This window comes from Plectropomus leopardus, chromosome 13 (assembly GCF_026936395.1).
Source record: "Plectropomus leopardus strain MGB_pleo_1.0 chromosome 13, ASM2693639v1, whole genome shotgun sequence".
In the NCBI taxonomy this organism is placed as follows: domain Eukaryota; kingdom Metazoa; phylum Chordata; class Actinopteri; order Perciformes; family Serranidae; genus Plectropomus; species Plectropomus leopardus.
The window spans coordinates 7,042,639-7,057,284 of NC_142188.1; the positions used below are offsets into that span (position 1 = coordinate 7,042,639).

The 14,646-nt window shown below is 38.6% G+C and overlaps 1 protein-coding gene across 2 annotated transcripts in view; it reads right to left on the minus strand.

Annotated features, from left to right (window-relative positions):
• peli1b (pellino E3 ubiquitin protein ligase 1b) overlaps nucleotides 1-12,879 on the minus strand; it is a 47,265-nt gene extending 34,386 nt beyond the window's left edge. The window contains exon 1 of one of the 2 annotated variants that reach the window (XM_088086163.1): nucleotides 12,760-12,879. The gene's annotated coding sequence lies outside the window, so the exon portion shown is untranslated. Of the gene's footprint in view, nucleotides 1-12,490 lie in introns of both variants that reach the window. The other variant, XM_042501828.2, reaches the window with a different exon arrangement.
• Between the last annotated feature and the right edge of the window lie 1,767 nt (nucleotides 12,880-14,646).

The following is a 14,646-nucleotide window of genomic DNA, read 5'->3' on the forward strand; positions in this document are numbered from 1 at the left end:
TTAAATCGCTGTTATTCCCTTGAATACATATTTAAGGACTTTGCAAACAGTTTGTAGCCCTGTATAATTTAAATGATTGACAAGTGCTCAAAGAAACCTCATTACTGAAAGGTGTTATTGGGGTCAACATATGTCACTCCTTAGCCACACAGTATAGCAACACCATGGCTGTTCCATACACCATACGGAGGGATGGGATACAAACACTGAGTTACAGTACTGAGGCAGCGATGATTCGTTTCTTCACGGCAAGATATTCTGTCGCTGAGCTGCTCTGCTTTCTGTCACTTTCTTTTTTCTGCAGGTTTATGTCCATCTGACACATCATAGCACATGTGTGGCTGCTTGTTGAAAAAAGCTCATGCACACTGTCTCTAAAACTATGTTAAAATAAATGCTCTTTAAAGTCCAGAGAATAAACTAATTCTGGTACTGATTCTAGCTTTTTTTATTTTTTTGTGCTTTGGATAATTTTAAAAGCTCCTACCTATGATTTATGGTTAATGAAATGATATATTACATCTAAGCTTCATAGGGATGTTGTGTCTGAGAGGATCTTAGACCCCTAACAAGTTCTTTCAGGGCAAAGACTAATGTAATATTTTTATATGAAGCACCTTGCTGTGTATATTTCTACTTGTCTGTTACCAATAAGTCCTTTGTATTCTTTTTTAACAACACATTTTAATAATCATTCTAACCTTGGCCACTGTAACGCCTGTTGGCTTTATCTTTTCTTTATTTTATTAATTCTCTGAAAAACAACAACAATATATTAAAAATATATATATTGTGCCTTTAAGGAGGTGCTTAGTCTTTTCTGAACTGTGGTGCTTTATGGACAATATTCTTTGCAAGATCACATACTTGCCGTCATTGTTGTGGCACTGTTTCTACAGGCAAAATGCTGTGATCAAAATGTGAGAACGTTGAAATCCACTGCTTGCTCATTGCTTTCGATGCTGAGGGAGGAATGCCAAGGACACATGTACCCTGCAGCAACGTAGCGTTGGTTAACAGGTTTATGGTGTTGAACGGCATAGCAGCAAGAGTCATTTAGTTCCCATAAATAACAATTTGCAGGATTAGCAAGACTGAAAAATTTAAGCTTCATCACTTTACACAGCGGCCAGTTGTTCCTTTAAACAGTCACATTTGAAATGCCAAGAGTGGTACCCTAAACTAAAAGTCATTACAGTTCCTAGAAAAAAAATGAGGGGGGAAAAAGTTGCGTGCATCGGGCTGATTCATGTTTCCGTAAACCGTCCATTCCTGTTTGGATCCTTGCACTGTTGGTTAAGGTTGCATTACTCTGAGGACTGAAAAGGGAGCAGTGTATATAGGTCTAATTGTGCTGCACCTGGTCATAGTTTGTAATCATTAGCCTCTTGTCCAGTCAGATGAGACAAGCTGGTGCTCCGTGCTGCAAGCACTGAAGCTTCAGTGGAGTCAGTTCAGATTTTGGCCTCCAACTCAGACTTCTGGCTCTATGGCCTGTACTTTTTAAAATAAAACAGACTTAAGATTTCTGGAAATAAATGTCTAAATAAGTTTTCCATGTTATGTAATCAGTTACATTGCAGGATTACCAATTCTGCTTCTGTTTCACATCTCGGCAGCTGTCTGCTGTTGCAGAGTTGAGCACAAGGACCCTCAGACTTTAATTATTTTATGGATTTTCAGCAACTACTGCCCAGTCCTTTACTGCATTCACAGAAACAGCAGTGCTCTCTCGGGAAGCCTCAACAAGTTATACACTCAACCGCCTGTGTGTGTGTGTGTGTGTGTGTGTGTGTGTGTGTGTGTGTGTGTGTGTGTGTGTGTGTGTGTGTGTGTGAGGATGTACACTCAAGCCCATGTGAGACAGGAAGGTTGGAAAGTGAAGCAGGAAATGGCAATCATGCATGATCAGAGGGGAGTTGGTAATTACGGGTCTGCGTGTACATATGAATGTGTGTCTGCCTGTGTGTGCGTGTGGAAAAGAGAAGGTGCCAAATTATACCAGTAGTTTCGGGTGCAGTCGCCTGTGTGAACTACACGGCAAAGAAACCATAGAGATGGTATCGTGAGAATCATACAAAGACACACTCACAACACTTTCGCACTCTCACATTTCATGTATAACCTCAATAGTGCTTTTAGTTTTTGCTTGTAAAAATGAAGGATTCTGCTGATATAAAGGGAAATTATGGTGGAAAAGGCATCTGAAAACAACTAAAGCAGACAGGTGAAAAATGATGCAAGCAGTTTCTCAGCTGCCTAACAGCCATCATTCAAAGTAGGAAATGAACAGCATCCACCACTTGATAGCTTCTGTCTACATCAGGGACATTTTGCCACTTTACAAGCCACGTTGGTAAAAGAAATATTGTCAGGAGGTCTTGCTCTACTTTAAATCTTTTTGGGTGGTAAAAAAAAATAAATAAATGTTTGGAGGGTATCTGCCCAAATTGAAGAAGTAGTCCCGTCTAGGTGTTAGAGCTAAACGATTCATTCAGCATCTACATCACAACATGCATGTTTAATTTTCACAATGCAAACAATGAAACAGAATAAGGTTAAGTCTGTCCACTGTGGTACACTATGAAAACTAACAAATTAGCTTTTTCATGCAGTCTAGCAAAGTAACAAATCATTACTGAAAAGTAACAGGAAGGACACCAAGAGCTCAAAGGCTACAGAGAAACATTTGCTTCTAACATTAGTTTAACTCAGGGTGCAACTAACTATTACTTTGATTATTATTTTTTTCTCGACTGAACATTTCGTCTCCAAAATGCCAGTTTATTGCGAAAATTGTTAACATTTCCAAAAGTGAAGTCTTCCAGGGTTCCTAATGTATTTACAGCAGCCCACCACGATTACAAGGTATGCCGCCACATTTTTATTTACAATTTTTGGGAGTTTGAGTGTTCATTAGGAGCACTGCTGGAGTATATATATTGTTTGGATATTCATTACATCACACTCTCGGAGCAGTAGGTGTAGTCCGGGCACAGACGTAGTAGCACAGCAGCAGCTGCTCCTCTCGTTCATCTATCTCATTTGATTAGCTCTGATTGGATCGACTGATCAGTTATCCATCCCGTGACTCAAACTCCACAAACTGCTGCTGAGAAAAAAAGAGGGCATGCAGAGTTCTGCCTACCCTACACTAACAGGCCTGCACAAACCTCCACATTTAGAGAGGGGACACAGAATGACACAAAGGAAAACACACACCAAAAAGAGAAACGTTTACTAATAACCCCAACCACCCGTTGTCATCTACCAACACAAGCCTCTAATTCTATGAGGAAAACTAAAATATCTCTTTTTGTCAAATCAGCGGTCCAAAACCGAAAGATATTCAGTTTACAACAATATCAAACAGAAAACAGCTGCAAAGCATCACTAAGAAATATCTGGGCCAAGCGGAGTGTTAAAATTAGGGCTGGGCGATATGGCCTAAAAATAAAATCCAATTTTTTTTCACACCAAACTCGACTTACGGTTTTAACAGATTTTTTTCCCCTCTTAAAAACAAATGATAAAGAAAAGAAATTACTCAAAACAAGTTTTGCTTTGATTTTAGCAATAAAAATTAACAAAGTCAAACTGGAAAATGTAAAGGGCTTCAGTCTGTATTGCGTATTGCAGAGTTTTGCAGGTGATTTTCGATTTGTTTATGCTGAAAATACAAAAGCTATATAAAAATATAATTTGGCACCTCCTCTCAAAGGGAGCAGCAGAGGAAGTAAAAGAGAAAATCATCTTAAACTATAAATTTACATTGATCGATAAAATTGATTTATTGATTTATGCGATATAACTTTTCCTCAATTGAAATATGAGATGTAGTCAATAGAACGCATTTTGGCCATGTCCGCTCCGCTCTCATTCTCCGCCGGTGTCTCCGAATGTCCACTCCGCTCTCATTCTCCGCCGGTGTCTCCGCCGGTGTCTCCGCCGGTGTCTCTGAATGTCCGCTCCGCTCTCATTCTCCGCCGGTGTCTCCACAAAAAGAAGTTATTAGTAATCAGTATCTTATTTGCCACGAGAAGCTGGAAATTATCGGTTTATCTGTATAAGGTGAAATAATCAATATCGCGCATCACTGGTTATGATATCTTCATATCTCGTTTAGGAGTCAACGAGAACATTTAAGCTCGACAGAAATAGTGATTTGATGTATATCATGATATATATATCGATATCGACTGACTATTATCATGATAAGACTTTTTCCATATCGCCCTAGTTGGAATTGTGGCTTTAAATAAAGGTTGAAATTATTAATTGATTGAATAGTTACAGATTGATTTTCTGACTATGAATTCAAATGGCAAAGGCTGATATTTAGAGGCATTTGGGTTTTTTTTCTTTCAATCTCTCCCAGTAGAGCTAACAGGCTTAAAAGCTGCACACGTATGGTGAAATTATTCCATCACAATGTTTATTGCCAAAAGGGAAATAAAACATCTTCATGTTATTAGTTTTCCCTCCAACGTGTTTCAGCCCTTCTTGTGTCAGCACATCCCTGACATTAACAGACAGTTTTTTTCCCCAAACTTCACCAACATTTACAAATAAGGTCCCTATTCATGAATTCAGCCGGTTTACCGTTAAAGTAATAAAGTCAAAGCCAAATAGGACTGTGAACTCCCCAACAGCTTGTTTTTGAAGCAGCTGAACAGCCTCGCTATGTCTCAGTTTCCCTCCTCCCTTACTTCTCTGACTCAGGTGTTGGCAGCAGGCGAGGAGTATTGGTGTTACAGTCGATGACTGACGAGCAAAAGGGAGGAAAGAGACAAATACAAACTAAGCATGACACGTAAATAAGATAGAAATTAGAAAATGATTCTTCATTTTCATGGATCAAAATGGGTGACCGTACTGACCCCTGTGCATAAATATACTACTAAAATAGCTCCTTAAATAAATAATGAATAGTCTCCCCAGAGGAGCAAGATCAGGACAGATGGTGTGATGAAGAAGGTATGCACTCACAGAAAGACAAAGAATTGCACTGTAAAATCTGCGTTCAGCGATTGTGCAGGTGGACTTTCTCTCCATGGGCTTTGTTCTCTTTTATTATGCATTCCTTACATTACATACTATTACTCAGAGGAGATGAGATTTAAATAATTTATAGGGTTTGCAATAAACTGGCTTCCCCACGACATGACTTTACATAATTCATATGATAATTTGGATATGTAGAGACCTACGGGAAGCATTTTATTATTACCTGAAAATAACAGGAAGACTTGGATGCTGTTTGTTTTTATAATTTATGAATCCATGCAGGACCTATACTATACAGTCATACCTGCAGTGTTTCATAAGCAGGGTTCCCACGCATTTTCATGGACAAAATCTCCAAACTATTCCATGACTTTTCAAGGAAGTAGAAAAATGTCCAAGACCATTTACAATTATTGCTTATTAGTGACCGTACATGTTAAACTGTATTGTCAAAACATTATTATTTTTTTTTATTCAAACACATCAGATACAAACTCTATTCAAACGTAACTCTAGTTAACTGGCATACATGGAGGGAGAGATGGACCATGGAGAGAAAATGAAGAAACATACGTAATGGTCAACAATTTTCGAAAGATTTTTCTAATTCTATGACGTTCCCAGGCCTGGAAAACAACATTGTAAAATTCCATAACTTTTGCAGGTTTTCCATGACTGTGGGTACCCTGCATAAAATCTGTTTCTCTGTCACCAACAAAATGTAACAAGGCTGCAGTTTTTGTTGCATCCCTTCAACCAAGAACAAACTCCTGTCTCTAAACTGTTTATTAAGACAGCAAGAAATTTTGTTAACAGGCAAAATCGGGCTCTATGGAGGTGCTTTAAGGGGTCATACACATACTGCGATTTTTGCGTTCTAATTTCTATATTTTTCAGCAGAGTTGCACAGCAGGCACCCGCATAAACCACGCCGATGCCATCGCTGCGGGCTGCGAGATAAACATAGTTCAACTTAAGGAACGTAGCAGTGTGCACCACATGTCATGTGACGAGGAACATCCAATCACAGCCCACAGATATCTCTCCTTTCTTCCATTAATATCAGGAAGAGAAGTTAACAATTTTAATGCACAAAAACCCTGAGCTTTACACCATTTCCACAGACTATATTTTAGCTCCCAGCATCCCACTTTACGTTTTCCAGGCGGTTAAAGATGCAGTACAGCCACTAATGCTACCAAAATAGATGTTATGGGAGGGTTCAAGCTCATGCTGATGAGATGAGCAAAGCTAACTACACTGACAAACAACAACCAACATACTCCCAAACTTCATCAGGTGGAGCTTGCAATGTTGACAAGATGTTGCAATTCGGCAGCAAAGGGTGCTATCATACAGAACACAAGGTGAATTTTAGGCAGCTAGATTGCATGTTAAGGCAATGCAAAGATGCAAGTGTGCATCAACAACTGTGAGTTTGTCTGAGGCAGTGTGAATTGGTATCCAAGCTGGTTGAAAATGCTACAGCTTTCACACTTATCCCCAAAGCGTTCAAGTTCGCAATAGTTAAACATACAGAGATATAAGGGAAAAGGATAGACTGAAAAGAAAGAAATGGCGCTTCAGAGAGAATCAATCAGATTCTGGGCACACTACACACAAACAGCTTTGTTAGCTAGCCGCTGCTAACATCTGTACAGTTGGTACGTTGGCAGATTGATGCGAATAAAAACACTCCTGCTATCAAGTTCACGCAGTTATGATACGCAAAAATTCACTTTGTGCTTTGCCTGAACACACCTGAATCTACCTGAATGCCCCCCCAACACAGGGGCCAGTCACTTAAGTTGCTTGCTTGAATGCTTTGTTAGCAGCGACATGCGAAATTGATTGATAATGATTCTGACAAGAGAGTTTAAGAGAACTGTTCTGAGCACAGACTGCCTCGAGCAACACTGTGGAAAAAGGCTGGTGGTTTCATGCCCCCCTCCTCTTTCCTTCCAGTACCTTGCAGAAACAAGGCCATAAAAACGTGCCCACTGTCTGACCCACTTTCCATGACAGACATAATCTCCCTCCACAAACTTCAGCCTGTTTAGCGGCACGGCAACGAGTAAGCCGGACCGGGAGGAGAATGCCAAGCTCTTCACACACAGCGGGGGGAAAGCTGCTGCTCAGCTGTGCCGATGATTACACCCACGGATCCCCACTGAGCTTGCAGGCCCTCCCTCATGAAACTACACGCTACAGACACGTGTACACATAAAGACAAATGCAAACAATTACACCAAAACAAAAGTCTCCTCTCGTGACGAACGTTCCAGCCAAACACATCATTAAGGTTTGAAAGGGTGCAAACACACACACACGCAACTGTTTGGCGTGTTGCTGGTTTGAACCTAAAACTCACTCATCACCAAGGTGTTTACCACAGACTGCTGGCATGACTGTTACAACTTTCATCTATTTCCATTAAGTCAATGTGCAATTAAAGCATGTTTCCACAAAAATCACACTTAGCTCAGTCTGCAGAGCTGAGCAAGTACAGTATGAAAGGTAAAATGTTTGAAAACTTACTTTAACTACTCAGTTTTTCTCACAAATCAGTCATTTTTGACTGAAATTCATTTAAAATCTCAAATTACTTATAGGTTATATACTTGGGGCTATTGTAGGAGGGTGTGCTGTCACTGACTTTTTGCCATTTTTAAACAGAGAATACGCTATAGGCCCAGTAAATCCCTTCTTTATGCAACCTTTGCATTTCAACACAGAAGCAAACAACGGCAGCTTTAGTGTGTGATTTTAACTAATATGACGGCACCGTGGAAGCAAAAGAGACGTGACAGGCCAAGGTTCAACACAACCGTGCCTGCCTCTAGTGTGACATATAACTTGCACGTTAGCAGCACATTACAAACAATAACAATGGAATAACGATCATTTACAGTCCCTGTTATATGGCGGCTGATCTCGTCCTCTGCTTGGGGGAGTAAGAATCTCTCAAACCTCATTTGTCCCCCACTTTGCAGACATTTTCAGCCAATGTTCATCTATGAGTTAGCTTCCAACAGCGTGCACCACACACCATGTGACGAGGAACATCCAATCACAGCTCACAGATATCTCTCCTTTCTTCCATAAATATCAGGAAGAGAAGTTGACCATTTTAATGCACAAATAACCCGAGCTTTACATCATTTCCACTGACTATATGTCAGTGGCTGCTTTGGCTGCTTTTTAAACGTCCCGCAGTGGGTCACACATATAACACGCTGTCAGAAAATCACACCCGTCCTGCCCGTGATCCTATCCCGCCGGCTGTCACTTTTGCATTGACCTCAATTCTGCTGTTATTCTGTTAACAGCTTCAGGGCAAGCAAACTGAGTCCCCCCATTTCCCCAATTGTACCTGTTATACAGAACAGCAAGTTGGCAAAATGATGTAATATTGCTGCCTTTTGATGTCCTCTGATGTAACTAACATTTGAAAGTAAATCTGGGAGACTTTAAGAGTTACGAAAAACTATATTTTATGACAAAATCCTGTACTGAAATTTGCAATCACTGCAGCATAGATCAGGCATTTTCCCTTCCTGTAAATGGATTTGAATGCTATATGAATTCTACTGAAACTCCTAACATTCAAATATTAAAAAGCAATATTGATTAGTCTGATAGGAAGCACTTTTGTAATTATTAGTTTCATGGCCCTGCTCAATCACAAACCTTGGTCAGCATACACAAGACCCTGCGAAGTTTTAAACTGCAGTAAAATAATTTAAAAGTAATTGATAATATTGGAGTAATGGTCCCCCCTTTGACCCTGGACAGCGGTGACAGAGCATCCGGCCCGGGCCGAGACTGGGAGGCCTCTCTGTGTCCCCACAGACTGGGTTACTAAGGATACGGAAAGCACTGAGCCTCCATTAAGACATCAGAGCTCTCTCTGCGCTCCCGTCTGACACCGTCGGCTCCGGTTTCCACCCTGTAACTGAGACTCTAAACCATGTTGGAGAACACACACACACACACACACACACACACACACACACACACACACACACACACTCACACACACACACACACACACACACACACACACACCCAGGCCCTCAAGCAACACACCCAATGCAAAAGTGCAGACACAAATGTGTACGTGCAATGCCGCAAACACTCTGTCCCAAGCTCTTCACACTAAAAGTTATCGCCATTTAAAGGACCGTGACTTTAAATAGACTGAACAAAAATACAATAACGATTCTTCAGCCTTCTTTAGGGCAGCACTGTTCAGCAGGTTTTGCAACTTGAGCTTTGTGCCGCTCTCTCACTGTTTAAGATCTGATATGGACCCTAAAAATTCAAAGTAGTCTGCTACAGTAGTGAAGTTTGCAGGACGCTGATGAATCTCAAACAGATAATGGAGTAACAATCGAGAGCAGATGGCTTCTCTATCTTTGCTGCACTTTAAGCTTTTCACTTTAACACTTTAATAATAATTCCCCTCATCCACACCTGGTTATAATTCTGCTCTGTTTAACGTCAGACCAAATAGTTGCATAAACAGTTGCTGCACTGTCTCTGTCTCACTTGAAACCAGCAGCAGGACTTAAACGCAGAGGTAGCCAATCAAATATCTTGGTGATACTGGTGTGCTGTCACCGACTGTTGACAGTCTTTTGATGTCACAAGACTTTGGAAGAAAGCCATGGACAATGGATGACTTACGAAATCTATCCTAAATTACATAATGACATCCTGCACAAACACTGCAGCATAGATTCTACTTTTTTCCCTCCTGAAAATGGATACAAATCCAGTATAAATGCTACTTAATCAAATCTTTAAAGCCATATTTATTAGCCTGACAGGAAGCACATTTGTAAGTCTTTTATAGAAATTTAAATGTGTTTCGTGGTCCTGCTGGATCACAAAACTTGCAAGGCTGCACAGTTCTCAGTTAACCCCTTGAAACCAGTAGTGCCATCACTTTTCTTGTGCTGCTTTAAGACACCTTTCACAAGTATTTAAACCTTTAAATCTCAAGCAAATTGGTGCCATTTCTTTCAAAAACACACAGTAAAAAGCAATGAGCAACTTGGAGATAAATGTTCCAAGAATAGCAAGAAATTAGTAGATTAAGCATTTTTTTTTTAAGTTGGAGAAAATGTCTAGAATGTTTTTGTTATACTTATCATAATTACATATTCAAAATTTTGTTACAGAATTATTTTAATTTTTTGAGCAATTTTCCAAGTCTTGTTTGCCTTGTTTTATTTTCTTTTGTTTGGTTTTTGGTTTTTGTTGTTGTTGTTGTTGTTGTTGTTCTGTTTGTTTGTTTTACTCATTTTCTGGTAATTTTTTTTTATTAATTTCTAGCAAATTTTTCTTTAAAGAGTTAACCCTTTGAAACCTGAGCAAAAATTTATTTCAAAAACATGGGAAAAAGAAGAAAAAGAATAAGCAACAAAAGAAGAAATTACACGAAATTTAGCGAGAAATTTGAAAGTAAAAGAAAATTACCGGAAAAATTGTGGATTAAAAAATTTTAAAAATAAATACATAAGTTTATATAAATATCAGTGAAGATATGTCAAAAAGAAGATTACCTAAAAAATAATAAAAAAAAAAACAAAAAATGAAAATGGTTGTTAAAATTACAATATTTCTGTAACACAATTTCAAATGTGTAATTATGACATTCCTAAATATAGTTTTTCCTTAATTTTTACAAATGTTTTATATATATATATATATATATATATATATATTTCTCACTAAGTTGCTGATTGCCGTTTTGCACAGGTTCAAAGGGTTAATGTGTCTATGTGTGACGTTTTAAGATCACATACCTTTTTTTAGTCTCTCCCCTCATGTTTGAGTTTGAATCTGATATGTTTGGAAAACACTGGGAAAGTGGGGCAAGATTATTATTTTTTTTTATTTTGGGTCCTTGAAAAGTCATGGAAATGTTTTGAAATTTTGTCCATGAAATTATGTAGGAACCCTGTATTAGTTTACACCACTGCGTGCTGACCTGTCACAGGGAGGGAAAGAGGGGGGTGAGTGAGAAAGGGAACATTGCCTGATAAGGAATTAAGCAAATGCACGGACTCTTGCCATTACTAAAGCCTGATTGCCAGTTAATGACATCCCCTCCCCTCCCCTCCTTTCTCTATCTCCCATCTCATTCTGCCTCCCACTCTCTCTTTCCTCTCCACCCTCTGTCTCGTTCACTCGGTGCTGTAAAGCGATGATGTGATAAGTGCTGGTGCCAGATAAAAGATCTCACTGACTTCCCTTCCGCGTGTTGGAAATGTCACAGTAAAGACAGACGTACATTAACTCAATCTGCTCCACCAGGATGCCACAGGCCTTATTTCCATTGTCGGCTTGTCAATGTGTTGATTAATCAGGAAACGTCAGTGCTGTCATTCTTTCAGTGGCTTTCACCAAGACTGATTTGTATTTGGACTTTTAAATTACATAAGTTATCAGCAGTGAGTCCAAAGTAGCAATACTTGCAGGAGAGCAACATTTATAACCTAAAATCTGCATCAACACACAAGCAATGCAGGTGGTTAAATGTTTTTATTTAAACAGCTAGAGATTCTCTTTTATTTACATTCATAATTATTTTTAACACTACATTTCAGGTGATTTTCTTTTTTTTTTTTTTTTTAAATCGTACTTTTTATTGTTGTGTCCTTTTAGGGCAATAACAGATCAAATCAACTAGTTACAAGCATTGTGCATTTCTCAAATTGTAACAAGAAGATGTAATAAAATGTAAGGGAAAAGAAAAAATAAAAACAAAAGAGGTGATTTTCTTGAATTTTTTAAGAATTTCTTGCTTCTTTTGGACCATTTCTATTTTTATTTCCATTTTTTATTGCTCATTGCCTTCTTCCCATGTTTTAGAAAGATTTTTTTTGCTCAGGTTTCAAAGGGTTAAAGTTAGGTCGAGATATATATTTTTATATTACATTACTTGGGTGGTTATCCATAGAAGATTTCTAAGTAACAATTAATTCCATTACACACAACGAAATTCCATGACTTTTCCAAAACTTTCAATGATTTTTACAAATGCCGCAACTTTTCCAGGGCTTAAAAACATGATTGTGAAACTCCATGACTTTTCCAGGTTTTCAATACCCGTGGGAATCATGCTAATACCTGCATCTCTGAAACCTCCTGACACTAACACACACTGCCTGCTCGCTGGGGGCTTTATCTTTACAGAGCCTCTGATTTCCCCTGAGATAAAGACAAAAACAGGTGCACGAGTGTGTGCAGAAAGATCCGCAGCTGCACAATAAAAAGCCCTGTGATGACTTACCTTGCCTGGTGCACGGACACTACTAAAGGATGAATAAAATGGTCACAGAGCCGTTGGCAGGACAAAAGCAGGTGACGGTTAATAACACCAAACACTGGCTGAATTAGCCAAACTGACATTAACCTCTGCCGCGCTATTATCGCTGTTATTAACAGTAGTCAGGTGTAAAGGTGTACTCACTGCGATATAAATAATGAAGTCCTTTTGTTGTCTTCGGTGCTGCTAGCTTTTCCACCAGCTGCTTGTCTGGTTTTCCGCCCCCCAACTTGATAAAGCTAGCACGCTAGCTAACCGCTCCACCGGCTTAAATAAAAGATTTCGTCTTAATTTCACCCCGCGAAGCTGGTTTTAAAAAAAATTTAAAAGGCAAAACGGTTAAAAATGGAAGCAGCGGATAGCGTCTGTTATCTGTCCTCCTCTTCAGGTAGTTCTGAGTTTTAAATGCTCACCGTGAGACCAAATATCCCCGGTGCTGTCTTTAAATGACAGGCTCTCCGCGGCGCTGCTCTTTGTTGTGAGCATCTCAACATAAACACCGAGCAGCTCGAGCTCTGCCCGTTCTCCGGCTGCCAGCGGGACGTTACGTTGGAGGCGGAGACAGCGTCCCCGCAAAGCATTCTGGGACTTGGTGTTTTACACGCTTCTAGCCATATGAATCGAATACAAGTAGGCCTTTAGAGCTATTTGTATGGAGCCAGATCGATGCCAAAAAGTTTGAGAAAAATGCGATTGAAAAAGTAAAAATTTAAACTAAATCCGAGTTTTGATCTTGATTTATAAAAAAATAAACATTTTCAAAATAAAAATACGTGTGGGAAAAGGTTAATTTCAACTTAAATATTATTATGATTGAATTGTTATATTATTTTGGATAAAGTTTTTATGTTTAATTCATATAATTCACTTAGATATCATTAATATTGATTATTAATACTTAATTATAATAATATTTGACGTCTTAATATATCCCAAAAAATTAGTTTTGAATGCAAAAAAATAAGATCTGAATCTGAAAAGATAAAATCTGCCAATGAAAAAATTATATATATATATATAGATAGATAGATAGATAGATAGTAATGTGTTGAACACTCGTATGATAAAATCTAAAACTTAGTATATCATGCTATAATGTTAAAACTAATATGTTCATTCTTTTAGAAATATAGAAATATATGTATAATGCTACAATGTATAAAACTGGTTTATAAAGTTTTAAGAAATATGAAAATATAGGCATTATGCATCAATGTATATAAAACTTATATGTTAAGTATGTATGGCTCAAACGTCACAATTTGCAGAGTAACTCGTCACTGCAGCTGTCAGATTAATGTTGTGGACTTAAAAGTATAAAAATATAGACTCAAATTCTAAAGTTTCGCAAACTTACACTTATTTCAAAGGTCAGCGTCTCCAATCTGAAGGCTACAGTATCTGAGTAAACACTGTTGCAGTCCACCTCTGGGTGAAATCAATGATCACACCTGTCAGGCACAAAGCGTTTTGATTTGACACACAGTTTACAGCTTTGTGAACTCACCTTGAACACCAGCAGGACCTTCAGCAGAGTCGGCTTGTCTGCTTCATCGCCTCCACGTTGAACTCTGATGTGAATCTGTGAGGTTCAGGCTCTGCAGACACGCGTGACTGTCTCTCCCTCGTATGCCCTCGCATGCTCGCTTTCATTCAAAACACCTGACATACCACGAGTGCTTACACGTTCAGCCTGGATGGACCCAACTGGAATGAAACTGGGCTTGTAGAGTTGTTTCAGTCTGTGCTGCTGCCACCACCATCTCTGTGTTTATCTCCAGAATGCAGCATGTCTTCTTTTCATTGTGTGACTGCACTTTCTGAAGAAAAGATAAGCATGTTTGTTTTAGAAACTTCTTTATGCAATCTTTACACTTCAACATCAACACTAGGGCGCAGGTTTTGGGGGTCAAAAATTTCGAGCATCAAACACTTTATTTCCTATATTCTGCTGAATCTTTATGCACCCCGAGCAAGATTTCTTCAAGATCATGGGGGGAAAAGGCAATTAGCAACTCTGCAAGAAATTTAGAAAAATAAAATGAAAATTTAAAAAAATCCAGAGAACTATATTTAAAATTATTATAAAACCTTTTAAAAATTATTATACATTGTAGGACTTTTTTTTTTTTTTTTTTTTGTTCGTTTTTTATTTGTTTATACTAATGTCTTACCAATATCTGGGTCATTTCTTCTTAAGTTGCTCATTGCCTTCTTCCTATGTTTTTGAAAAAAATTAAGCCAATTTGTGCAGCTATTCAAGGGTTAATGTTGTCAAAATAAAAGTCCTCTGCTATTTG